General features: G+C 32.7%; 2 protein-coding genes and 1 long non-coding RNA gene across 3 annotated transcripts in view; 1 reads left to right on the top strand and 2 right to left on the bottom strand.

Annotated features, from left to right (window-relative positions):
- Positions 1-27,871, bottom strand: part of Naa15-16 (N-alpha-acetyltransferase 15/16) — a 330,864-nt gene that overhangs the window by 254,886 nt on the left and 48,107 nt on the right. The window lies entirely within an intron of this gene.
- LOC148285046 (uncharacterized) overlaps positions 1-27,871 on the top strand; it is a 105,345-nt gene that overhangs the window by 47,849 nt on the left and 29,625 nt on the right.
- On the bottom strand, positions 13,072-15,125 carry LOC148285048 (uncharacterized). Its single transcript, XR_015823078.1, has 2 exons — positions 15,031-15,125; positions 13,072-14,150 (listed from the first exon to the last, which is right to left on the bottom strand). It is a non-coding gene; the product is annotated as an uncharacterized LOC148285048 (long non-coding RNA).

Consider the following 27,871-nt stretch of genomic DNA (forward strand, 5'->3'; position numbering starts at 1 on the left):
TAAAGAAAATTATAAAATTTGCGAACATGCTAATTCTATTCTGGTCGATAATGAAGCGAAATATTAATTTCTAATGAAACGAACCTATTTACTTTTGATGGTTTTGTAGAAAATGAACAATTTTAAGCGAGATGAACGGCGTTGAGGCTTCCGATTTAAGGTTACAAATAATATAAAAATGAGTAATATTACAAAATGACCTCAGAAAGTTCTATTGTGTTACAGATTGTCAGTAGGCAGTAAGAAGGTTAAGTCACTTAATGAAGCAGAGTATTTCTGTATGGGTAATCCTATTATTAACGCGGTAATTTGAAATAAATGTTATAATTGTCTCTAACTTAGCGTGGGCTCGTAAATAATATTTCTGGTTGTATTTTATTTATTGTTTGTTTGATTGATACGTTGAATGTAAATATTAATGTAGATACTTACGTGGGATTAGAGATAGAATTATAATTAAAAGAAAAGGCTCCCGAAGGCTCCGGTGGAATTAAGAAATGATTAATTTTAAAACGCAGTAGAAGTTAATCTAGGTATGGCGTAGGCGCGATTGTTTAACCATTGGAATTAATAATTGATTTCGAATGGCGGATCTAGCGGTACATTTGTTGGCGACTCGGAATAAATCGGGAAATACGCGAAATCAATTATTATCACAAATAAATAGTCAAATTAGCTTACTACTCACGTAAAATACAAACGATCTATACCGAAGAGCAAAACCAAAATCAAAGCGCTGTTTAACCTTAAGAATGTTATTGCATAAAGATTTTTACTGATAATCTTGAAGTAATTAGAAAATTCAATGCTACCTAAGATTGCATTTTAAAAATGAGTTCGTGGATATACAAAAATGTCTAAAATGCATAAAAAAATAACAGTTAAAATTTTTACAGAAAATTGAGGATTATGTCGTGCATTTACATAATATATTTTTGAACCGAATGGTCCCGTTGCTAGTGTCGCGGACTTTCGGACCAGAGGTCGGACAACTTGATTTCCATTTTCAACTCCAAAATTGAAATATTGGGTTCATCATAAGAACGAAAATACTTTTGAAAAATGACTGAACGCCAGTCATAAACGCCAGTTTAATTAAAGTTTTTAAAAATTCGCAGACGTCGTAGAACGGGGATTGGAAAGCAAACATTGAAAAATATTTTATATTTTAATATCTCAGTGAAATCAGATTCAGACATAAAAAAAGATTTTGGCTAAGGTAACTACAGAAATATAAAAACAAAAAGTGTTATAGTTAGATATTAATTTATATTTTCATGTAAGTCATGAGTTTAACTCTTGTGTGGCTATAATATCACACGAGTCTAAGTATGGCGGCCTTCGTGGTGTAGTGGTCAAGACGCTTGACTCACACACGGAAGGTTCCGGGTTCGATTCCCGGTGAGAACACAAAAATTAAATGTGATTTTTCTCAATCCCGGGTGTTCTGTGATGTAATTCACGACTGTAATTGGGCCTCCTGGCCTGTTGTGGTGCAAAAAAAACTGTAAACTGTAAACTGTAAGTACATAGAATACAAGACTTGATATTTATCTTATATTTTAAAATATATATTTTTTTATGAATAGAAATATTTGCGTTCTTATGATTTACCCAAATATTTAATTTTGAAGGCCATTTTCAACGAGTTGTAAATAACTCACTATTAGAAAATGGGAATCAAGTTGGGGTAGAGTAGGATTCGAACCACGGACCTTTGGTCCGTAAGTCCTAGACACTAGCCACAGGACCACAACCCGATTTGAATCAAACCGTATTTTGCTATAACAGGCCTAAATTTTACTTTTTTTTTAATTATGAAAAAAAAAGATTATTAAATAGTAGGTTTATATGTAAGTGTTTTTATTTTATTTTTAAATACCTTTATTTTTAAATATCGCGTCTTTTGCTAAATACAACACGACGTTACGGCACTGTTTGCAGATGGATTTTTTAGCACAGTCTTTTAGGGGGTAACTTAACCATTTTTCATAAAGCGAAAGTACTTAATAAAATTTAATAAACAAATAGAAGTAGAATGTTTTAAATTATGAAACTAATTTCATTTTCAATTTGACAAAAAACGCGTGTGAACAGAAACGTCAAACATAAGTACATAAAATCGATATCGTTTGTTAAAAGACACAAAGCAGTCATAACGAAATCGGAAAACACACAACGGTCATTGATCACAAAAGAAAATTTTTACAACCGCAATACAATATTTACATTCCTCAATAGCATTATTATCCGCAAAAGGACATAACGGTCTTAAAGTGCACTTTATTGTTGGGAAAGAAATGCTTAAATAAAACAAATACGTCGCCTTTCATACCGCAAACAAAAACTATACGAAGGAAAATGAGAGCGATACACATGTCTCATGGCGCCCGATATGGCAACGAAATAACGTGATCACTTTCGTTGGAACGAAATTCGCCACACATGGCAGCTTGCTGGTACAAGTAAGAGTGACTGGTGCCGGCATGCATGGTCTGTCGTCCGACAGCTATTGTTTTGCGAATCGTATAAAAGAAAGAAAATTAACTTTAAACGTTGGCGTAGAATAATAATTTAAATACTGTTCAAAAACACCTAATGAAAATGACATACTAGTTGTGAGATTGTATTCGCAACATATTCGTAAAAAAATGACTTAGTCCTTTACGCGACTTATATTTTGAGATGATTAACGTCTTGCAAACCCAAAAAAATATTTTATTTTTTAAGATAATAAACTGTGAGGAAGGAGTGGAATTTCTGACGTAAGATTTATTATTGATAAGAACTATTAGAAAATAAATGCACCTCAATTCTGGTGGTTTTTGTACTCGTAAGTATAGAAAAATACCACTATGTTCTAAGTGTCCTGTATTTTTTTTCCTTTTCTTTTCTTTTCATGGTCATGACATACCATATTTATATGCTATAAACTTTTTAATAATTAAAAAGGGAATGGCTCACGCTCAGACGCTGAAGTCTTTGTGGGCATTTTTTCCAATTTATGTTATCGCTTAATTTTAAGATGTACTTTTCTGAAGTGTATTTTTGGTATTATATTTCCATGTATAATTTTTTTTTTTTAAATTTAAAAAAAGGGCTAATGAAAAAATTTGCTTTTTGAGAATTTTATTAAACATTATTGATTATTGGGATTATTTTACTAATTTCTGCACTTTCAATATATAAAATATCAATTTAAGATTTTGAAAACTCGAAAAAGAAGTGTGTATTGAAATTTTATGATTATTTTTGCCTATAAAGGCCTTTGCTAAAGAAGTTCCTCGACAAAATTCGAGTTTGTTTCAACGGGAAATTTTTTTATGAGGGAAGAAGCGAAACACAATATTCAGTTATTTTCTAAGCAAACATGTTTTTATTTTCAAAAAACGATGGTCTCTACCCCATACATTTTCCTGAAAATCCATTTCACACATGACCATCTCCATATCGCTTTTGTACCGAAAAAAAATCATTTTACACGAATGCTAATTACTTGTCGTTGGGAATTCGCTCTTGTGTTTAGTACTAAGTGTCGATTCATATTTCCGCATGTAATAAGCTAATGTTAAAATAGGTTTATATAAAAATATTACTTTGACCATTTATTTTTATTTTATTTGGACAAAATACATAAATAACATATTATTTTTACAACTCTGAAAAAAAAATTCGATATATTTTTTTTTTGCCGTGTGTCGTGTTAAAACAATATTTTCAAACTGCATATCATTCATATAAAAAAATGTGGATGGCTACTAGGAGTATAAAATGTAACTTTATTTACAGAAACTACATATTAATTTAACTGGTTCTACTGTATGAGCAATTTTAAATTTTGAAAAGAAAATACAAAGAAATTCATCTTCATTTTGTTAACTTTTTATAAATCTTTATCATAGATTGAGTTTTTCTACTGACATTTCTTGGTGGAACTGCATTTTAATTATAATAATAAAAATACATGTATAGTTTTATTCAACTTTTATTTATAATTTTTTACCAGTGACCGGGTTTCGTCGTGACCGACATCGTCAGACTGAAGGGAGACTAAACTAACTGACTAAACTTTTAGTCTCCCACTAGTCTAGGGTTGCTATCCGTCCCGATATATCGGGACTATCACCGTTATTAAGCCCGCTGTACCAACGTCCCGATGAAGCCTTTAATGTCACGATTTAAACTTACACAGTGCAACGCTGTTAATCAACAAAAATCACAGCCGTACGGACAATGAATGTGAAAATAAGGTGGCAAATGGTTTCAGCAATTAAAATATCTTAAGAACTTTATAGAAGCTGTTCTTGCCTCGATTTGATAGGTTCCGTGAAAGAAAAATGTATAAAACCATAGTGGAAAAAAATATATCTTTGATGTTGGCCCAATGAAAAGGACAGATAAAAAATATCGTCTGCTGCAAGGGACTGTATAATCAATATTGCAGTAATATGTTAATTTGGAATCATAGAAAAAATATAGACAGCCGTCTTTCTTCCGCAAGAAGCACCACATAAAATGCAAGAAAATCATTTTTATTATATTTCCGAAAATTCGTTATAAAATTGCCCTTTTTGTTACAACATATCCGTATTCCAGAGCGTCCCGATCGGACCCAAGCAAAATATGGCAACCCTACACTAGTCTGAAGATGTCGGTCACGACGAAACCCGGTCACTAGTAAAAAGTTATAAATAAAAGTGGAATAAAACTATAAACGAATTTTTATTTTAATATTCTTTATCATATTTGTAAAATATAGGAATTAGCAACTTTTTTTTTCTAACATTTGTTTCACAGAAAACGTGCGCGACGTCTCTAAGCAAGAAAGTGCCACTCGCGGCGGATGACATAACCAGCGGCAGCGGATTAATACGCCACAGTGGACATGCTCCAAATACTTGCGGCATTAATGTACGAATAATATAAATCTTAATCTATTACATATCGGGCACAGCTCTGTGTACCAACTGTTACAGGAAATTGTAATTTAACTTACCGCTGTAGTGCTAATTACGTACCCGCACAATTACTGGTTGCGCTAATCTCTGGCGATACATTATAATTGATCAAAGAAATCAAAAGATGGTTTTGAGCGAATTTTAACATTTTAAAAAGCGATTCTATCATTATCGGGGGTTATTTTGGACGGCCACAATTAAGTAGCTCCATTACATTACTTAATGAAGAAACTTTTTGATGCTTGTGTTCTCCCTGTACTGACATATGGCTGTGAAACTTTTGTGTTCACGAAAAAAGTTTTACACAAATTATCAGTGACACAGAGAGCCATGGAAAGAAGAATGCTGGGTATTTCGTTGAGACAGAAAAACCAATACATGGATTAGAGCGAGAACAAAGATCACCGATGTGGTTCATAGGGCTGCCAACCAGAAATGGAGCTGGGCTGGTCATATAGCCAGAATCACAGACTCTAGATGGACCAAAAAAGTCCTGGAATGGCGACCCAGAACGGGTAGAAGAAGTGTCGGCAGGCCTCAGACAAGGTGGTCTGATGACATAAGACGAGTTGCAGGAAGTGGTTGGATGCGGTTGGCTCAGGATAGAGAAATATGGAGACTAAAGGGGGAGGCCTATGTTTAACATTGGACAAGAGACGGCTGATGATGATGATGAAAGTGCGATTCAAGTGGCATGAGCAAAAAACGCCAAAACAACTGGATAATTAAATTTAATTCAACAGATAGGGAAAACATTGTTGAGAAGGGAATATGGAAGTCTAGGCATTTACAAAGCTTATGACTTGTCATTGGCTGGTTTGAGTGGCCACTTTACACACGTTAACATTCACCATTCTGCCCATGTTTAAACATCCACATTTCCTCAACTCTTCCATCTGTTGACTTTTGTGAAGTAAGGGAGCTAAAACCTTTATTATGTGGGTGAAATTCATTCGGCTGAATTGAATGAACTGAACTGGTGATGGCTCTACACAAAACTGATCCCCAGAAGTCATTTTTTGCAACTAATTATAATGGCCGAAACTACTTAAAAATGACAAAATATGTACCGACAGTGATTAGTTACGCGAGAGAAAAAAAGAAATCAGACTCGTTTTATAACTATCAAGTCCAGAACCAAATATATCAGCCTTGTCCTCATACTGATTGCCATATCTATGGAGCCTGGGGATAGGCGAGTGCATGTGATAGTTGGTCCTAGAAGTTGCAGAACAAAAAGGAGATCTGTGGCGGGTATGTCGAGCAGGTACACGGAAACACACCAACTCCAGCAAATCAGGAGTCAATTAATGAATTGATCACTTTAAAAAGTAATATTAGGTCAGTTAGGATTCTTCTATCAGAAAGTCTCAAAAGATTTGCTGAAAACAACAATTGATTATAATTAAATCAAGCAGCTGGAATATGAAGTTTAAAATTAATATATTTTAGACATTTCTTCTGGACGCGCTCGAGTGAATCAGAATGTACACGATAATGGAGCGACCAGACTGGAGAAATATATTCTAAACGAATTTTAACCAGGGGGCAATAAAGTGACTCGATTGGTGTGATACTTTCATATTTATTCCTATAATTAAAGATGTGTGTATATATGATTTACCCAAAATGTACATTATTGAGGTTATATTATTTGTCGTATATTTTCGGAAAGGCTGGGTTCAAACGTCTAAGACCGTTTTGTTATTAATAAGAAACATTTCGGTATCAGTTATTAGTTGTTAATGAATTTATTTTGTTAATTACTAGGTCTTTTTGAACGAAATAATTATGTAAATAGAACATTTTACTATAGATATATTTACATTTGAATTATTCGTATGTATTGTAAATTCCGCTAACGTAGAAAAACTTCTGAATCAAAAATGATTTATTTAAAACACGCCGAGCTGTATAATAGACATTACGTAATAAAAAAGAAAATAAGCCGGATAAAATAATAAGTGTCTGAACTCACGGACATCTTGTTTTGTGTTGAATTTAATCGATATTTTACACTTATCAGTTGAACAGTTTTTTTGGCGACTGCCGTCGGAACAATCCGTTAGTAAATAGTCCGATATCTCTTCAAGTTCACAAATCCAGTTTGTTTTCCCACAGTTAAAAATTACTACTGACAATATATCTATTGACAAACGACCACAAAAAATATCCAGTCAGTATGGTATACAATGCTTGAAACAACACTTAAAGCTGGGTAGAGCAGAGTGTGTGCATGTCTATGAAAAAGGATAATTAAAAAAAAAGCATCGTTTAATTAATCTTTTGCCAGCGTGGAATTTATTAAATCATTCTTTCGATGCAAACGAAATTTGTATATGAGGTCAAATTAACAAAAAGTACATCGTTTTTTAAAAAAATCATAAAAAGATGAATTACTGAAAACTCACGATAATTGCAAAAGCATATTTATTTTATTAAAAAGGCATTCCAAAACATTACTCGAGAGATATTTTTTTTAATTTACAAGAACTATGAAAGACCATTAACGGAATATGGATATCAAGAATGGAGACCCTACTTTATTAAAGACATTGAGCTATTGGAAAAGGTCCAAAGGTATGCTACAAAAATCCCCGAATTACTCAAAAGGATGGTTTACCACTGTAGATTAAAAGCAGTATGATTTACATCATTGGGAGAACGACGGAAGAGAGGAGACATGATTGAAACTTATAAGATACTTAATAATTACTATGACTGCCCCCTGCATGAGATGAATCAATTAAATCCCAACACAAATTTACGGGGTCATAACTGGAAGCTCTATCGTCCCCAGCTTCACCTCAATCCCGATAAAAACTTTATTTTTAGCAGGGTGGGTTCAGACTGGAATAAATTACCAAGTCTAGTTGCCCATTCCATTTCGGTCAACCGGTTCAAAAACCGTTTGGATGCTTTTTGTAAGGAAGAAGAAAGCAGACAAAAAGCAGTACACAAGATATAGGTGCATCAGCAAAGGCTGCCTGCCTATAACGAAAAATAATAATATTTTTTATACCACGTTCATAATATATTAGGGAAGTTTTAGATAAGATTTTACTGATTACAGGGGTGTATTTTTTAATACTCTGGATTAGACATAAAAAAAATAATAATACAAGGGCGTAAAATGGTATAAAATCAATTTGAAAAAAAAAAACCTGTAATAAGCTCACATCGAACACAGAATAGGGTAGGTATATTGCCTGCCTATAACGAAAAATAATAATATTTTTAATACCACGTTCATAATATATAAGGGAATTTTTAGATAAGATTTTACTGATTACAGGGGTGTATTTTGTAATACTCTGGATTAGAGATCAAAAAAATAATAATACAAGGGCGTAAAATGGTATAAAATCAATTTGAAAAAAACCTGTAATAAGCTCACATCGAAAACATTGCATTTATTGTATTGTGAAAAATATTTTGCCACCCGAAGATGAAAGTTATCTTTGTTTATGGACATTTAAAATAAACATATTTGACCTTCTTTCTTCTTTTTTCTTTTTTCTTTTTCTTTAATTTAGGTGTCACCAAAGATATGAACGCTTCTTGTTTGATTTTTTATAAGATCAAAAAAATACTTTAATTTGCCGTTCGATCTCTTTTCTGATGGACGACCACAACTGCATAATATTTTCGCGTACCTCACCACCCCACTTAAACTGGTTAACACGTGAATGACAAAAAAACATTATATGGTTACCGAGCTGAGATATGGTTTTTTACGTGCGGAATAAAACGAACTAAATATATAATATAGTTAGATTAATGATATCGATATTGCATTAAAGCCGTGAGAGAAAATGACACAAAAACACGACTGAAAGGCGTTATGGCTTACATATTAGACGTAAGTTCTTATTTATACTCGTACGAACCGACATTATAAAGCATATTAGGTTAGACGGATTAATAAGTAATGTGTAAACATTATCTGTGAACGCATTTTATTAGTAGGTAATAAAATAAATAAACAAACGTTCCGTTACGAAAATAATCAATCAAACTCAGTATCGTTTTATTGTACATTTATTATTATGATATAGATGCGATCGATGGTCAGAAAACCAAGAAGTTTGATTAAAACACTGTATCGAAAGAATATTTATTAAGTTTTATCACCAAATGTATAGTATATTATGGAGAAATCTTAAGACTGTGCTGAAAAAAACCTTTTGCGAACGCTAGGATAACATCGTGTTACATTTAGAAAAAAACCGAGTTATTTTACATATTTCGTAAGCATAAAAAAAAACTGGCCAAGGCAGAATTCATGTTTGTTAGCAAATCAAAATTAAAATTTTAGGCAGTCACAAACTAATATTTGTGCTATTTACTAAAATATTGATTTTAAGTTTATTTTGCTTTACATAGACAAAGGATTAGCAATGTACTGTTTTTAATGGAAGTGTTTTGATTTTGTCAACATTTCCTGTAGCAGATGTTCGTAAACTAACTTGATCAATATACGAGTACAATGATAAATTTTGCAATAAAACTTTGATATATAAATATAAATGGACATGGAATTTTCAGTATAACCCACATCCAGCAGTAAAACTAGGTAAAAGAGATCGCAACATTGCCTTGGCTTGTAAATTTACAATATACTCGTACAAGTTTTATAATCAATTTTCCATAATTTATAAAAAACAATAATCCGATTTGAGTTTGTTTCGCGAAATATCACATAATTTTCTTTCTTTTCAGTATTTGCATATACATGCGCCGATTACAATGCGAAATTAACAGAATTATCTTCGACTGTATAAAGAAAATTCGATATTTGTGTACGAAAATGAGTATATTTACATGAACATTTAAAGTATCTTCATCGGTAACATATAATTAAACATGTTTAAAAGGAAAAAATGTATGCATATTCTGCTTTTCATACAGAAAACTTAATTTCACTTTGTAGATAAAATTGAAGATGAATAAATGTTAACTTCCCATTGAAATCGCGGCCCTGGCCTGTTATAATGCAAAAAAAGTTTTGCATTCGACGTTGACACAATAAGAGTGAAAAATAACTTTAAATTTATTTTTTAATTGTTAAAGATGTGTCAAAGAAATGACTCTCTTAAATATAAATATGTTGACAGTTCGTAATGGTGTATTGTTAACATTTCGCGTGATTGTTCGAGATAATTCCAGTAAGTATGCCAGAATAAAAAATAAATCCGATTTAAATAAGAAAAAGCGAAATTTTCTCTCTTTCCATGTTAGATGACGCCCGCGCCCCAGAGACAGCTAAGGTCAAATCAGATTCGGTGCGAATTCTAACAAAAGCAATAAAAAACCACATAAACAAAATGGCGAGGAAAAAACAAAAGAAACCGCCAGCTCGTGAGAATACGAGGGAAATCGATTGTTTCACACTACCACCATACATTTAAATAATGCATTCAGTACTAAGCTCGGGGCATTCGTTTTTTTTTTATTTATACAAAACTTAATAAACATTTTTACCATCCATCGTCGCCAACAAGAAGAAACTCACATTTTATTAGAAGGGGAACATGAAGTTCAAAATAAATAGTGAAACGTACCTACATTTTTTCTTATTTTCTAAATATACTCAATAAAATAATTTAATACTAGAAATAGAATGAATGTTTTAAATGCCAGTATCTAAATTAATGTCTATCTATCTACCAACAATGTCGTACAATAAAACTAGGGATAAAAAAAGATAACAATGAGGAGAAAAACAAAATCTCAAAACTCATTGTACAGGGAATTAAAGGTGCACAATGAGTTACCTGAAGAAATAAAAGAAATGGAAAGGATTGAAAAATTTAAATTAATTTGAAAAATATATTTTTGAGAAATTTTACACAAAATTGTAGTTTCACTAAAAGTTTATATTATATTAGTTCTTAAGATGTTATAAAAGTAACTAATGAAAGCTTAAATAAATAAAATTTAAGGAATTGTTTGTTAGTTTTTTTTTTTAATAAGGACGATGTTTTCTTATATTTGGGGTGATAAAATAATCATATGCGAGGTAAAATTTATTTTCTTGTGAATTTAATAATATTTGAGAATATTTTGGTATTAAAAAGCCAGTTATAAAAATATCTTTCTATGTTGTAAAATATTTTAATTTCGGGGGATGTTTCTAGCCTTATTTTTTTTAATTTATCTTATTATTTGTATAAAATTATTACAGTAATTTAAGTTTTCGTTGACCTTCCAGCTAGGGTACCTAATTCACCCGGCTCTAAGACGATAAAAAATTTTGCCTATGAGATAAAATTTTGAAAATACTCACCCTGAGTGCTTTTCGTTCATGGAATATTGAGCCTTACCTGAAACAAAAGGAAAAAAAATATTTTAATTTACGAGAAAAAATAATATTTTTCAATCAGTGAGCAGTGCCATCGATATAATTTATGAAATTATGCTTAAAAGTCTGCTTAAATATCATTTATAAGGACGACAGGAAATTACGTCAAAATAAACAAACCAGTCAGAAGCCAGAAGTCAAACTAAAATCTATATTTTTCGTATTATTAATATTTTAACCATTAACTTAGTCGTCAAACATGCAAAACCCACTATCCACAAAAATATAAAACCAACATGCCGATTCGAAACCAAATGGTTTTAGTAGGCAACCCTTACACGTACTGATTAGGTTATGAAAATGTTTGATGTTGTGGGAGAAATAGTTGAAAAAAGAGGGAGGGGATGAAGGGAGGGACATAAGTTTAATATATATATATATAGGGCGACCATTACAATAAAACATCGTATAATGGGCTATATTGAAAGGTTGTACGAATGATCGAAGAGAAGGGTACGTCTCGAAACCGGTAGACATATAAAAGTCAGTAAATGGTTATATACAAATATTAAATAACATTAAGATATTTTAAGTGTTACGCCGACTACTAACATAAGCATTAAAAAAAAGAGAAGTACTTATGGATACTATCATAAATATTAAATAGGTGGCGTGCAAGTACATTATCTATGTACTCTTGTATTAGACAGGTAAGTTAACATGAAGTGAACAGTAGGTAGTTAAAGTGTGACCGGTACACGAGTATGGCGGCCGGGACCATTAATTAAATGCAGGATATCCTTGAAGTGTAACGAAATCGAGATTAATACGGACAATACTGAATTAATCTAGAACACAGCCTCTGACTTACAGGAGACATTAGCAGACAACAAGACACAGAAGAGACAAAGCACGTTTTCATTTGATATTTAATTCGATTTGTCATTTTTTTACATTTTCTTATATACCCAGTAGTGCATAAGGCGCTATAGCGTACATCGATCATTTGTGAAACGAAAAAAACACCTATTTCGTCATATTTCAAACAATAATTAATAATAATCATATTTTTTTCATTATTCTTTCAAAAATACACTCGTTTACAGATTCATGAACTTATTAAGGCTTTTTAGCCAATGCCCATGTTAAGCCACAATGATAAAAAAAATACATAGTAAAATTAATTAAGTTTTAATAACATGCGATGCAATAGAATACCAATCAAGAAAAATAAATTGTAACTAATAAAGAATAAAACAATAAAAAATATAATTTCAAAGAAGATAACATCAATTAATGAATCCATTATTGTAATGGTATATATGCAGGTCTACCAATGAACAAAATGACTCGCCTACTCGTATTAAATGCTGCAGCGAAATTTATTTTCGGAATCTCCAAGTTCAGTCATTTAACTCCATTACTTCGGGAATTACACTGGCTACGTTTTTCACAGAGGGTGGAATACAAACAGTGTAGGCTTATGTATAAATCACTGCACAACTCTGCTCCGGAATATCGAAGGGAACTATGGATTCCAGACGAACTAGCTGACAGGCGTCTTACGCTTAGATCAGCTACGTCTACGGCGAGAGAAAAAGTTATTATAGCTCTACGCAAACAGCGCACTAAATTCAGTGAACGCTCATTTGCGGTCGAAGGCCCTATGGCATGGAATGCTCTCCCAGCAGAGGTGCGAGGCTGTGAGAGTGAAGTGATGTTTCGGAAAAAAAGCATTTGTTCTCTTAATCATTTGAATAAATCAGTAGCATGTGATAACAAAATAAATTACAAATTTAAAAGCTTCAATCAAATTTATTTATATATAAACTCACTTTGTAAAGCGCCCTTAAAAAATTATATTACGAAAATGGCGCTATTTAAGTTATCCATAATAATAACATAAAAAAATATCGTATAAAAATATTATCGGCCTCGTGGAGTAATGGTCAGCGCGTTTGCCTACCAAGCGAGAGGTCTCGAGTTCGATTCCCGACATGGTTGATATGAAATATTAATTAAAAAGGGTGTTTTTACACTAGGGTATTTCATTGTCCCTGGACTGGTACCTGAAGCGTAAGACTGATTACTTTACCTTGATGTAACAAAATTGATCGAGATACCAATCCAGTGCCCTATGCACTATTAGGTGCGGAAAGGGAATGATGATGAAAAAAATATCAGATATAAATATAGAACAGCTTTGTTTTTAACCACATTTTTTTTTAAAAGTTACACAAGCTTCTTTAACAAGGCATAGGTACTTAACCAATGAATTATATCCTATTTTATTTTTAGAATGATCACTAAGTATTACATTGTTACACATGGAGCTAATAAGTCAAGTCTGACCATCTTCATCTCACTTCGCACTTCTCATCATCAAAAGAACAAAATGACAAAAAGACTTGACTTATTAGATCTATATGTATTAATGTAATGTTGAGTCATGTACTAAATTATATTAATTAACTAAATTTAATAATACAAAAATAAATAACGAAAAAATATCAAGATATGTAATAAGCAAATAAAAGTATGGAAGAAAGGCAGACTAGTAAATTTTCGTCAACTAAAACTAGTCTCGAACTTTGAAAAGATCGACAACATTGTCCCTATTGATGTGCAGCAAATTGCTAACATTTTTCTTAAATACATATAATTTTGAAATACGTGCATTGTCTGCCTCACAGTATAATGATTAGCATGTTTGACATGCTTTAGGTTCTGGGTTCGAATCCTAAGATCGACATGAAATGTGTACTCAAAGGTGTTTTTAGAAATTCAGATTTTGAAAAATAACGATTTTAATGAAATATTTGCGATCTTAAGATTTACCGAAACATTTCATTTTTTGAGGCATCTAAACTACGTACAAGTTGTATAAACTAAAAAACAAACAAACAAACCATCACGCCGTTTCCCCGTAAGGGTAGGCAGAGAGGATAGAACGCCACAACACTCTATCTTTGCATACAGATCTCGCTTCCTCTACATTCATACATCTTCTCATGCACGCGCGCCGATTATTCCGACTTTTGACATGTCCATCTTTAAGTATTTGTTGGATTTGGTCATGCCATGTCTTTCTCGGTCTTCCTCTATTTCTGCATCCATCAACATTCGCATTGTAAATATTCTTAGCCGTTCTCTCGCTGTCCATTCGTTCTACATGTCCAAACCAGCGCAGAGCTCCTTTCTTGATTTTGTCGATAATGCTTGTCTCAGCCTTACATAATGTACGGATCTCAACATTTGTGCATCTATCGTACATAGTTTTACCACACATTCGCCTGAGAGATCGCATTTCGACAGCATTCAGCTTACTTTCATCCCTGTTTTTCCAAGTCCATACTTCGCTCCCATACATCAGGGATGGGACCAGGACTCCGTTGTGAACTGCCAATTTTGCCTCTTGTGACAACCATTTATTTGCCAAGGTCGATTTAAGTGCACCGTTCACTCTGTTCCCGGCACTCACCCTCCTTTCAATATCTTTCTCAGTCATTCCATCCCTAGTGAACATACTTCCCAGATACACAAATTCCTCTACTTGTTTTAGTATAACTCCATTCACAGTGATTTCACATTTAGTCATACTTTCATTTCTTTCAAAAACCATCACATTCGATTTATCGACATTCATCAGCAAATCGCTTCTCTTGCATACATCGTAGACCTTTGTTACCAAGAATTGCAGTTCCTCTTTGTTATTAGCAAGGAGTACAGCATCGTCAGCATACAAAAGACAATTGACTTTGTATAAACTATGTCAATGTAAAAAAAAAAACAACAAATTTGTGGTAGAGCGGGGTTCAATCTTCAAACACAACCAAGTTTTAACTTGAAAAAAAATAAAAAAATTATACGAGCTACGTAATTTGGAGCTATTTAACCATAACACGATTTTTTGTTGAAATTCTTTGTCATAAAATTTCAGAGTGTGTTTGAAGTTGCCTGTGGAAAAATATGTAATATAAAAATAGTACACATTTATTGCGCATGTTTTTATCTCCGCAATTGAATTACAAGGGTAAATGATATTAATACTAGTATATTTTAACCATGTTTATTAATAATATTTATATATATTATATGAGCGGATTGTCAGTTTCAGGTTCAAATATTCAATGAAAAACTAGCCTTGTGAGGAATAATACGAAATGATATTAATAATACATTTTATTTTAACTGTTCGGAACGCAAGAGTCCACCTTAAGTTCTCTTGTCATTATGATCATAATAGCTGGACAAAAAATGGCATGATATTTTATAGGTAATGATATCCGGGTATCAAAGTTGTAATATAGTTGATATTAAAACAGTAATAGTCATACTTACTTAGAAATAATACAAAGCTGCTACTAGTGATGGAAATGATAAATTGATATAATACACTGAGTGTATGGAATAATTAGTATTAGCTTTGTAAATCTGCAGTGAAAAATAATTAAATTAGGGTATTTTTACAAATCGGGAATAACGTTGAAAATACATAAAATATTTAGAGTGGATTTTTACGATTCTATCAATGTAAAACACAAATTTTCTTTTATATTTTTGTACTTAAAAACGAGTATTTATAAAAAGGCTCGCAGTTGGCGTAACTGCATTTGACGTCAGACTTAATGCCCGCCGAGTGCGCTTCTAACAAACATGGCGTACAAGCATGGCGCGGTAATGTAATACGTGCCGGTTGTCCCATAGGGCGCAAGAAGTCTCTTATTCAGGTAGTTCAAAATGGTATGTATGTTTTAAGCCTTTGTAGAAAATGTATCCGACGTCGGACGGAAAAAATAAAAACACCGTTACAATCATATTTTTTTCTTTATTTATAAATAAAAAGTGAAAAGAAATTAAGGTTTACTAAGCATAACGAAATTCCTTTAATGCAGGTATATTGAGAATAGTTCGGATATGACAATAAAAGATCGTGGATTGAGCAGATAACATTAAGCATATTACGGTTAGTACAAAACTTTTAGCAGTTAGCATGGCAATGAGTATAAAACGTTAGCAGTTACTAGTGTCGGCCTCGTGGTGCAATGGTCAAGGCGTTTGCCTGCCATGCAAGAGGTCTCGGGTTCGATTCCCGACATGGTTCATATGAAATATTTATTTAAAAGGGTATTTTTACACTAGAATACTTCATAGTCCCTGGACTGGTACCTGAAACGTAAGACTGATCATCTTACCTCCATGTAACAAAATGCTCAAGATACCCTGCGATTGGTGTACCAATGCAGTGCCCTATGCACCATTAGGCGTGGAAAGGGATTGATGATGAGTATAAAGCGTTAGCAGTTACTAATTTAGGAAACTACTATGGCTAAATAAAAATCGCAATTTTTTTCTGTGTTTTACAAGGATTAAAAATCCAGGGTGATCAAAAACTTAACCCCTTTTGAAATATTATTATCATTTTAGAAATAGCGTTTAGCATACTACGATACCTTGTTTTTTTTTTTTAATCTCTCACTAGTTGTTACATTATGCATGTATCAAATCTTAGTCATGGAATATTACTAAAGAACGATCTAATGTCGCGTTTAGTCACTTGTATAAATATTAATATAAAGTGTGTAATGTAAAAAAAAGGAAAATACGGAATCCCGCGCGGATCACGTGACTCATCAATCACTAGAGGGTGACGTAGATTTTTCTCATTCAATTTATTATTTAACTTTTTTGACTTAAGTGTTTATGGTGAAACTGGTCCTTAGTGCTTAACATACTTACAAATAACATTATGCTATAAAAAGTTGACATTTATAAAAAAAGTGTTATTCAAAGGAATGAAAATGCTCGTGTGTACACAATTGTCGCGATTTTTTTTCAAAACCCCTTTTTTTTTAAAGTGCATAATTCAATGCGATGTTTTACGAAATAAAAACAATCTCGATCAAAAGATAATATTGTTAATTGATATTATCCTTTTTAATCGTCCTCACGATGACTCGTCGTAAAAATGGTTCTAATGTTTGAAAGACGTGAGCATGCACAAAATATGCACAGCACAGCGTGAAAGCCAACAATATTGTTTGTAGTTATATCTACATTAAATTCAATCACGTATATATTTTGTTTTCATACTGACATAAATAAATAATTGTCACTAAAAAAACGAAAGTCATCCATGCACACAGTACTGAAAAATACACTTCAGTGCTGCTAATTCTAATTTGGCGAAATCGAACTAAGCTATTTACTTATAGATATATATATATATATATCATAAGAAACGAAGAAATTCGACGGAGAACCAGTTGCTCATGTCATGAACCACGTGGTAAAAGTGTGGCAATAGGCACGAATATTGAAGTGCAGGCCCTGGGCAAACTAAAGGAGTGTCGGAAGGTCCCCAAAGAGATGGACCGACGAGACTGTCTAGATAGCTGGTGTTGCAGGCAACGCCAGCATTCAGGGATGCGCAGGGGTCATGACAGAAGAGACCCTTATCCAGCAGCGGAGAAAGGAAGGCTAGAGAAGAATTTTTATTTTTTTGAAAATGGACTTACAAAAATGTTTGACCTTTTGCTGCCCGACGATACAAATTTGTCCTGTTGTAAAATAACACATATTTCTCTTATATGAGAATGCATTTGATGTTACTATTTTCTGTCGGTATATATTTGGACGTTTTTGTGTAGTTTCGTCAATTTTGAAGTAATCCTCCTTTTCAATTTCCTTCTTTTCCTTTCCACTATCTCCTTTTTTGTCCATATTTATCTTATTTTAACATATAGTATATTTATTATTTATATTGTTTAAACTTCAAGCCGTCATCGCTTTATATTACAGTATTATTTAGTGAATACATATAATTGGATGGCAGGCCCTACTATGTATTCATTTAATATAGTTTTTTTTTTAAACTATTAATTTAACCTGTACATCTGTTTGTATTCGAAATAAATAAAATAAAAAAATAATAATAAAAATTAATTCCAATAAATGACACCTGGGGATCAGTTTTGCGTAGAGCTATCACCCGTTTGGTTGTGTAAAATGACTATTCCTTTACAACTTCAATATTATAATTATAATGGCAGGTAAGTTCTTTATTTTAGAAATATTTTTATTGATTGATTATAATGTTAGTTTTTAATTTATTTTTGTAAAAATATCGTAATAAAAAAAAAACAACGTTTTTATAATGCAATTCCCTGACGGTACAAATTTGTACCACTTTTTTTATACTCAAGAGTTTATTTTTTTAAAAAACAAGATAAATATACTATCGATTTCAAGTTATAAAAATACATTCAAAAATTCTACTAATTCTATGTTCAGGGATCAAAGGATTACGTAACTCTGTTTTTGTGCATGTATATTACAATGTAGGGGAAATAATGATTGTCGACTACCGAAATAATGCAAATGCGAGTACATATGTTGAGTTGTGTGTGTGTGTGTGTGTTATGTTAGGTTAGGCTTGAAGGTTAGAGTTCATATAATTGAATACAATATAATATCTTTAATACCAGTGCTGGAATGCGCTCGAAGCATACCATGTACAAGGATTTCTGATCTAGATAACCAAAATCGACCCTACCTAGTTCGACTGTCTCTCGGAACATGTCTCGATATTTCCATTGTAAATCATAAATGTTATTAAATAATAATGTACCAAGGATAACAATGGTGGTTGCAATTGTATCCACCTGCATTGAAACGTGCCAGCTAAATGTAAAGGGGCCTATATCTTACCTAGCTGCAACGCTTAAAGAAACCTGTTCATTGTTTTAGTTTAAAAGAAATAGAGCACGAAATTATTTTTTTTAAAATCGGGTTGTGGTCCTGTGGCTAGTGTCTCGGACTCACGGACCAATGGTCCCCGGTTCGATTCCCACTCTACCCCAACTTGATTCCCATTTTCTAATAGTGAGTTATTTACAACTCGTTGAAAAAAATGAAATATTCGGGTAAATAATAAGAACGCAAATATGCCTTTTAAAAAAATAAATATATATCATTTTATGTCTACCAGTTTAGAGACGTACTCGTCTCTTCGTCAGGACACCAATCGAACCAACATGCAAAAGCCACTATACACCTTCACTATAGTTATTGCACAAAAATCCAAAACCGACATGCCATGCTTTTTAATAAACAATCCTTACATGCACTGATTATGTTTGTTTATATTTTATTTTATTTCATTCAGAAAACATAGTCATAAATACTAAGTATTAAAAACAACGATTTTCATACATAAAAAGACCAATTAAGTTTTCTTTAATTATGTAAAAAATGTAAACATTAAACGTGACAAAAAAAAAACTTGTGTAAAACATGAGAAAATAATAATCGTTAACATTTGTGTTTTCCACGGAGGTTATTATTGGTAATAAATAAATAAAAATACCGAATGCACACTCCGAGCCATCCATGCACACATATATGAACGCATATTATTATTATTATGGACAACTTATACAGCGCCATTTTCGTAATATAATAAATACCTCAAGAACGCTTAACAAAGTGATTCTATAGATAAGTAATTTTAATTGAAACTTCTAAATTTGTCATTTAAGCAGAACAATTTATTTCTTTATCACATGCTACGGATTTATTCAAATGATTTAGAGAACAAGTGGGTTTTAAGGTTTTTCCGAAACATCACTTCACTCTCATAGCCTCGCACCTCTGCTGGGAGAGCATTGTATGCCATAGGGCCTGCGATCGCAAATGCGCGTTCACCAAGTTTAGTGCGCTATTTAGTGAACGTCTAATAAATGAATTTAAGGTATATATTTTTTTACATGTTCGTATGTAAAAAGGGAATTTAATCTGGTATAGCGAAGAGGACAACGGAAACTAATATGTTGTAAAATGTACAGCGAATCAAACAAATATTTAGAATTTTAAAAATAAAAATTTAACCACATGTGAGACGCCTTTCTTATAATGATTATACATTCAATTCAACCAAAGATTCGCCGTAATCATTTTTCATGTTACCAAAAATATATTTTAGGCTCCTTATAAATTTCTTTTGAATGTTCTCGGTTTGATTAATATATACATTATACTCAGGGGACCATACTAATTAAGCGAATTCGAGTTTACTACGTACATAACTAAAGTAAAGAAGTTTGAGTGTATCTGGTGATGAGAACGGCTTGGAGATTCGTAAGATAAACCCTAGAAGCCTATAAGCCTTATCCACTATTGTATTTATGTGATCTCTAAATAAAAGCTTATCATCCATCAGTACACCCAAATCTCTCGCTTTCATTGAACGATTGACAACTTTGCCAGATAGTTTGGTTCTTCCGAGTAAATGACATGACAGGACATTTTTCAGAATTCAATAATAAATTTATAACTTCTATAAAAATTCATTAAACAGCTAGCCAAATTCATATTCCATCTAATATAACTAGTTAAAACTATTAATAAAATAATTATTTATGTCTAGTTAGATAGGCGGGTATACGAGTTAAGCTTCTGTTGGTATTATAAATACTTTTGTCTTTGGAAAGGCGGAATTTTACATTTCCGCATTGCGGTAAAATTGGCAGAAATTCCTTTTTGTTCTTATATGACACAAGTATAATAAAAAGTTTAAAAACAAGTTTAAATTGATAAGACAGCTAATTACATCGCGTTTATACACCTAAATAGAATACATTAAAGAACAATTGTTCGTATATTATTATAAATTTATTTTCTTTGAATTGTAAAATATTCATTTTGTTGCGTTAAGAGTACCACCTACAATCATAGAAATATACACATTAATAAGTATTTTATTTATTTTCCTTAATTAATTATATAAATTTTTCTACTAGCGTGTCTGAGTGGAACCGCATATTAATTTTAATAAATAATATTCTTCCGTTCAGAAACATGTTCCATAAAACAGGAATGAAGCAGTGGCATAGCTGATTTTTTCTCCATTTCATTTTAAACAGATTTGAAATTAATATTTCATATCAAGCTTAATTAATTATAAACAGTGATGGGTATTTATACTATGGAGCTTTGTCTTATTGTTGAATCGAGACCAGAATATTTTAGTACACAAGAATTAAGCAACTTTCATAAAACCAGGAATAAAAGTTAATCAAAAAATTATTTGGGAGAGACAATTATTTTTGCGTAAACTAAGAGAGCCCATATGTATGAGAGTAAAAAAATATAATAAGCTTCTCAAAAAAAAAAAAAAAAAATTGTATTGAAAAAATTTCAAGGGTGTTTTTTTAATATTTTTTTTTTTTTTAATAGTATAAATGAATATCTGAAAGAAGCAACAGAATAAATTAAAATAACACCATAATATACACAACTAACATAATGTTTTTATTGCATGTGTTTTCTTGATTTTTTATGTTTATTTTCTTTTTTATTATAACTGTATTTTTTATTTGGTTTTGTTAGAATGTAAGAAATATCTAGTAGCGATTAGTCCACCATTCAACCGTGAATAATTTTGTTAGATTTTTTGTATTTATCACATCGTATATATTACGGTTAGTAAAGATTTACAATTATTATTATTAATGGTTAAAATATCCGGAAAAGACGAAATATAATATACATCAAAATACCCCGGTTCATGGGTGATAATTAAAATAGAACGTCCTTGTCTAAATATTGATTATTCGCTCTATATGTTTAAATGAGTCACGCTCCGCCTTCTACGCCGACATCCACGTAGATTTAAAGTCATCTATTATAATTGGGGCATAGAGAATAATAGTCGCCAGGTGCAATATTATGGCACAATGGGCGGGCACGGAATGCGCGTGCCCAGTCGGTGACTAAAGACAGACTGTGAACTGTGGAACAGTGAGTGCCCGCACAGTGCACACGCGTCGTGACCGCACTCGGCCATTGTCTACCGCGGCGTGTCCTTTCACTAGTTTTCGACATAACCCGGCTAAAGGAACGCGGGCAGCGGGCATTCGATATATATATTAGATACACTAGGCCAATAATGTCACTAGATCGCAGGTTTTTAACAGGTACCTATTTCGCAATGACAGCGCGGTTTTTCGCGGTGGATCAAATGCACATATACGTATTTTATTTTTTTATTTTATTTTATTTTATTTAGAAAACATACAGTCATACAAAATAAGTACTAAGAACAACAATTTTTTAACATAAAAAGACCAATTAAGTTTTCATAAATTAAAAAGATATAAACATTAAATGTGACAAAAAATAAATAAGAATTTTAAGTGAGAAAAGGATAATTGTTGACATTTGCGTTTTCCATGGAGGTAATAAATTACACGGCGGCCTCCGTGGTGTAGTGGTCAAGAAGCTTGACTCACGCATGGAAGGTTCCGGGTTCGATTCCCGGTGAGAACACAAAAATTAAAATGTGATTTTTCTCAAGCCTGGGTGCTCTGTGATGTAATTCACCACTGTAATTAGGCCTCCTGGCCTGTTGTGGTGCAAAAAAAAAAAAAAATGTAAAAAAAAAAAAAAAAAAATTAAAATACCGAATGTACACTCCGAGCCATCCACGCACACACATGAACGCACATATAAAACATACACAAACATATACATTACATGTGGCACATATACATAGCATAAACCACTCAAGATGTACATTCAGCAACTATCCCAAATAATCGACCCATCGAAGAACATAATGCAAATTAAAAGTAAAAACCGCGAAGTTTCAACAAAATTCGTATGTGCTTACCTACACATAAATATTCAACTGTAAACCAAATATTTACGCTTCATAATATACATCTTAAAGTTATTGAATACTTTTTTTTTGTGAAAATGAATATTTCCTTATGATTTACCCAAATATTTCATGGCGAGCCATTTTTCTTTAAAATTTTTATATATTATATATCTTTAGTTGTAGAAAACTAAGTTTTAGAAAATGAGAATCAAGTTGGGGTAAAGTGGGGTTCGAACCACGGACCTTTGATCCGTGAGTCCGAGACACTGGCCAAAGGCCCTATTCGATTTTTAAAAAGAGATTATCGAAACATAAGCAATTGCGGGGCTGTAAAGGAAAAGTCTAGGCATTGATAGGGTTTAGGACCTGTATCAGGGCCTTAATAGACCGTATCTCTTCGGATACCGACATCTTTTATGTTACTGAAAGAAACTTCGGAGAGGATAGCTTCCTTCTACTCTAATTACTGGGTATTTTTATTTTACCATTTTTTCTCATTCAAATTGTATTGCTATTTTTTTTTCGTGTTGTGTATGCCTTAAATATATTTTTTTAATGTACATACATTGAATAAATAAATTGAATTATTATTGGCGGGTTTGAGTCAATCATTATTGATGTGGGTGAGATTCACCCGATTGAATTATTCCCTCCACTAGGCAGCGCGTATTAACACTTCAATTTTTATACTTCTTAGACCAGTTGGTTTGTTTAACAATATTTCGAGTTTGTCTAAATGTTTGTAAAATTGAAGTTTGGAAAGAGAAAGCGAACATTTTTGAGAAAGAGATATGGATATCTCGACATGTACAGAACTTACGATCCGTTATTGGCTGGTTTAAATGTCCATTTTATACACTGATTTACATTCACCATTCTGCCCATGACAGATAGTAAGCCCTGTAAATACCAAGACTTTCATGATTTCTCCTCATAAAAAATCGCCATCTCTGTTGTAATATTCCGTTAATCTTGATAACTCCCCGGGGGGTGAAATTCATTCTTTGTTTATTTACAATACTGGTAATTAATGCAGATATGTTTTAAAATAGATTTTCATATTTCTTTTGAAATTTTCATATTTCTTTTGAATTTTTACACAACAATTGATGTGAAAGTATGTACTATTATGTATGAAATCAATAATACACTGACACTCCGGAACGTGCCTGCAGGCCAGTGGAGTGGCTACATCCATAAATAAAAAGGAAAATATTTAATGTACCTATTGTATAAACATTTTTTTGTAAACTATGTGTTTGTATTATATCGTCGTTGCACATCAAATATGCGCCATGTGACTCGGGGCACATTCTGATAATATCAATAAAAACGATTTGAAAAAATAAAATAATCCGAAAATAACACATCTGTGTACGGACGAAGTAGGAAAAATACAGTGTTTTTCAATAAATTAATATATTTATTTAAAATATTAATTACTTTATGACAAACAGTCGAATGATTTTCTCAGAATGTGCTCCGAGTCACATGGCCCATATTTGATGTGCAACGACGATATATTGGATTAAATAAATACATAAAAATAAAATACATGGCTTAATATTTTGTCATCGGCTGTATTAAAGCCACTTCGCACACTGTGTAATATTCGGCTTGATTAAATCTCCTAAGGTTATCCCTACAGTACTTTTAGTCAAAGAAACATTCACATTCTATCGCTTCTTCACAATATTTTAAATAATCCCACTTCGCCTGGTTATCCGAGAGAGCTCTTCCGACCTCTATCACAGCATGGGCTAACTCTTCGTTCTAGTAACGTGAGAGCCCTTTCAATACCCGTTCACCACTCTAATTTCACTGTCCCTTGACTGGTACTTAAAGCGTAAGAATGATCACCACTTTAATTTCACCGTCTCTTGACTGGTACCTAAAGCGTAAGAATGATAACCTTTTTTTTTTTAAGTAAAAATAAATATTTGCGCTCCTATGATTTACCCAAATATTAAATTTTGAGGGGCATTTTCAACGAGTTGTAAATAACTCACTATTAGAAAATGGGAATCGAGTTAGGGTAGAGTAGGATTCGAACCACGGACCTTTGGTCCATGAGTCCGAGACACTAGCCACAGGACCACAACCCGATCTCCCTTACCCTCGTGCAACAGATCATAGAGGTACGCTGCATTTGGTGATCAAATGTAGTGCCCTATGCACCATCGGGTGCGGATAGGGGGATGGTGATATGTTTTTAACGTTCTAGACGTTATAGTTATGCAAATACAAAGTTTAGTTTTTTTTTTCCGTATTAAGAGCCACGAATTTATATAATATGCTTCTTTGTTTATCCAGTCACCTGTGATATGTATTCATATAGCGCGAAACAGGTCATCAAGTACTAAATCATATACTACGCAAATCTAATAATCGATTTGTATACATTTTGTACAGTCGAGGGCTTAAGTCTCTACACGGTCCACTATAACAAAGAATACTGTTAATGTTAATAATTTACGGCTAAATATACAGCATGTTCTTTAAACCCTGTCACATCCGAAACCACGATGATCAGTATGAGCAAGAAGACATATTGGCACATTAAAATACATTTTTAGAACGAATAAAATTTACGAAAATAAAATATTTAAACAAACAAATGGTTGCTTACTTCTGCAAGGGAGAAGCGAGGAGAGGGGAGGGGGGATGATACACCGTCAGCCACATGGCCACGCCTTCCTCGCTTCTCCTATTCGTATATAGTTTACTAAAACAGTTCATTTTTGGGAGTTATTAATGATTAATACTTATTTGATCTCTTTATCTCCAAAATATGTTAGAAGTAGTATAAAAGCTGTAAACGATGTAAACAATTTACCAGTCTTGAATATGCCTATTTAGGTGAAAGCGCTCTTTGGTCAAAATAATAAAAAAGTAAAACTAAACCAAGAAGTTTTATTGATAACTTTATTTATAATTTTATCAAAATCATTAAATATACGTTACAATGGCACATACTCTTATTGCTCGTTAACTATTTCAGACTCATAACATTATTCAACTTAATATTAAAGTTGACAAAATGTAAGAAAATGCAATGCCAGTGTTTTGGGCCAAATGGTTCTAACGTTGCACAAAGCTTATACTTCTGTGTTATATTTTGTCAAAAATAGTAATTTGTATAGAAAGCGAGGTCTGTATGTAAAGACATTGGTGCGGCGGTCTATCCGCTCTGCCACCCTCTGAATTCAACTTGGTTTTATATATTTGTGTTTTAGGGAATAACATAAAATGATAGCGAAGGAATTTCGTCCATGAGTGTAGACTAGTTTTCTGTATTGGAATTCCATTGGACGTTACATAAGGCGTAAGAGTGGGTAAAGTGAGAATAGAAGAGAAATAAACCGATTTTGCGTTCATTCTGCAGTGGAAAGTTGAAAATCAGAATATTATACATTCCGCAATTTCCTGGACATTGCGATACTAAATATATGAACTGTTTACGCTCAATATACTATTACGTCTTCAAAACATTCAATTACACTAAGTTTCACGAAGAAAAGCTCAATAATATTTACGATGCAAATGTTGATGGGTACAGAAATCGAGGAACACCGAGAAAGACATGGCATAATCAAATCCAACAAATACTCGACGATGGACATGCCGTAAGTCGGACTAATCGGCGCGCGTGTATGAGAAGACGAATAAATGTAGCAGAAGCGAACCATGTATGAAAAGACAGCGATATGGCGTTTTATCCTCTTATCCACCATCATGGGGAAACGGCGTCATAATTTGTCGGTTTGATCTCACCGAGGGTCCAGTGTGTTGGATTGCATCAAAGAACCGCTAAATTCGCTTAGAAAAACAATAATGAATGTCCTCAATGATTACGGCCCCTTCCGCTGGTTATATAATAATAATTTTATGCGTATTTTTTTAAAACAATCTTGTTGAAACGTCAAACGAAGAAAATACAGAAAAAACATTGCGTATTATTATCATAAGGCCGACAGCTTTGGATGGGCCATGGCTGAATCCAAGAGTCTCCTAAACTCTCGTCAGTATTTTGCGTTTCCTCTCCAGTTCCTCATTTCCAACATTGTCGTATCCGCACTGATGCAGTCCATTCATTGCATTTTGAGTCGTCCTGGTCTTCGTCGTTCTTGTGGCACAATTAGTGTTAGGCGTTTAATGGGGTTTTTGTGGCTCATTCTTATTATATGGCCAGCCTACCTCAAGCGCCCCACCTCGATGGAGTTAATTACATAGAACGCTCCGTAGATTTCATATAGCACCCTATTGTAGCGACGACGGAAATGGTTGTTTTCTCTCACAGGGCCATAGACAACTCTGAGGATTCTTCTTTCGAAAGCTGCAATGGTGGCCTCAATATTATTTGTCATAACCCAGGTTTCGGAGGCATATGTCAGGATTGGTTTGATCAGAGTTTTGTTCAATATGATCGTAGTATTTTTTATAATTAGTTCGGACCGTAATTGTTTCTATATTAACATTATATATATACATTTGACTTAACACAATCATAAAAAACACATAATTTTTACTTTATACTAAAATGGAATAGGTTCTTACGCCTGTATAATTAGACAGTTCAGTGGTTTTTATGATTTGTTAATAGACTATCAAACTAAGCCGAATTAAAAGAGTCTATTAGTGTCTCGGACTCACGGCTCGAAGGTCCGTGGTTCGAATCCAACTTTACCCAACTTGATCCCTATTTCCTAATAGTGAGTTATTTACAACTCGTTGAAAATGGCCTACAAAATTTGATATTTGGGTAAATCATAAGAACGCTAATATTTATTTTTTCAAAAAAAAAATTATTATATTTTTATGTATCGTATTATCAGCGATATGATTTTTTTAAAATTTAAAATTTGAAATTACTCCACCTGTGATGTCACAATTTTTCTACGGTGAGTTGTCCTGATTAGTAGATTTAATTCTCGGAAATCGGAAATG

This window comes from Micrasema longulum, unplaced genomic scaffold (assembly GCF_059751315.1).
Source record: "Micrasema longulum isolate JH-2025_06_02 unplaced genomic scaffold, ASM5975131v1 h1tg000067l, whole genome shotgun sequence".
Taxonomy (NCBI): Eukaryota; Metazoa; Arthropoda; class Insecta; order Trichoptera; family Brachycentridae; genus Micrasema; species Micrasema longulum.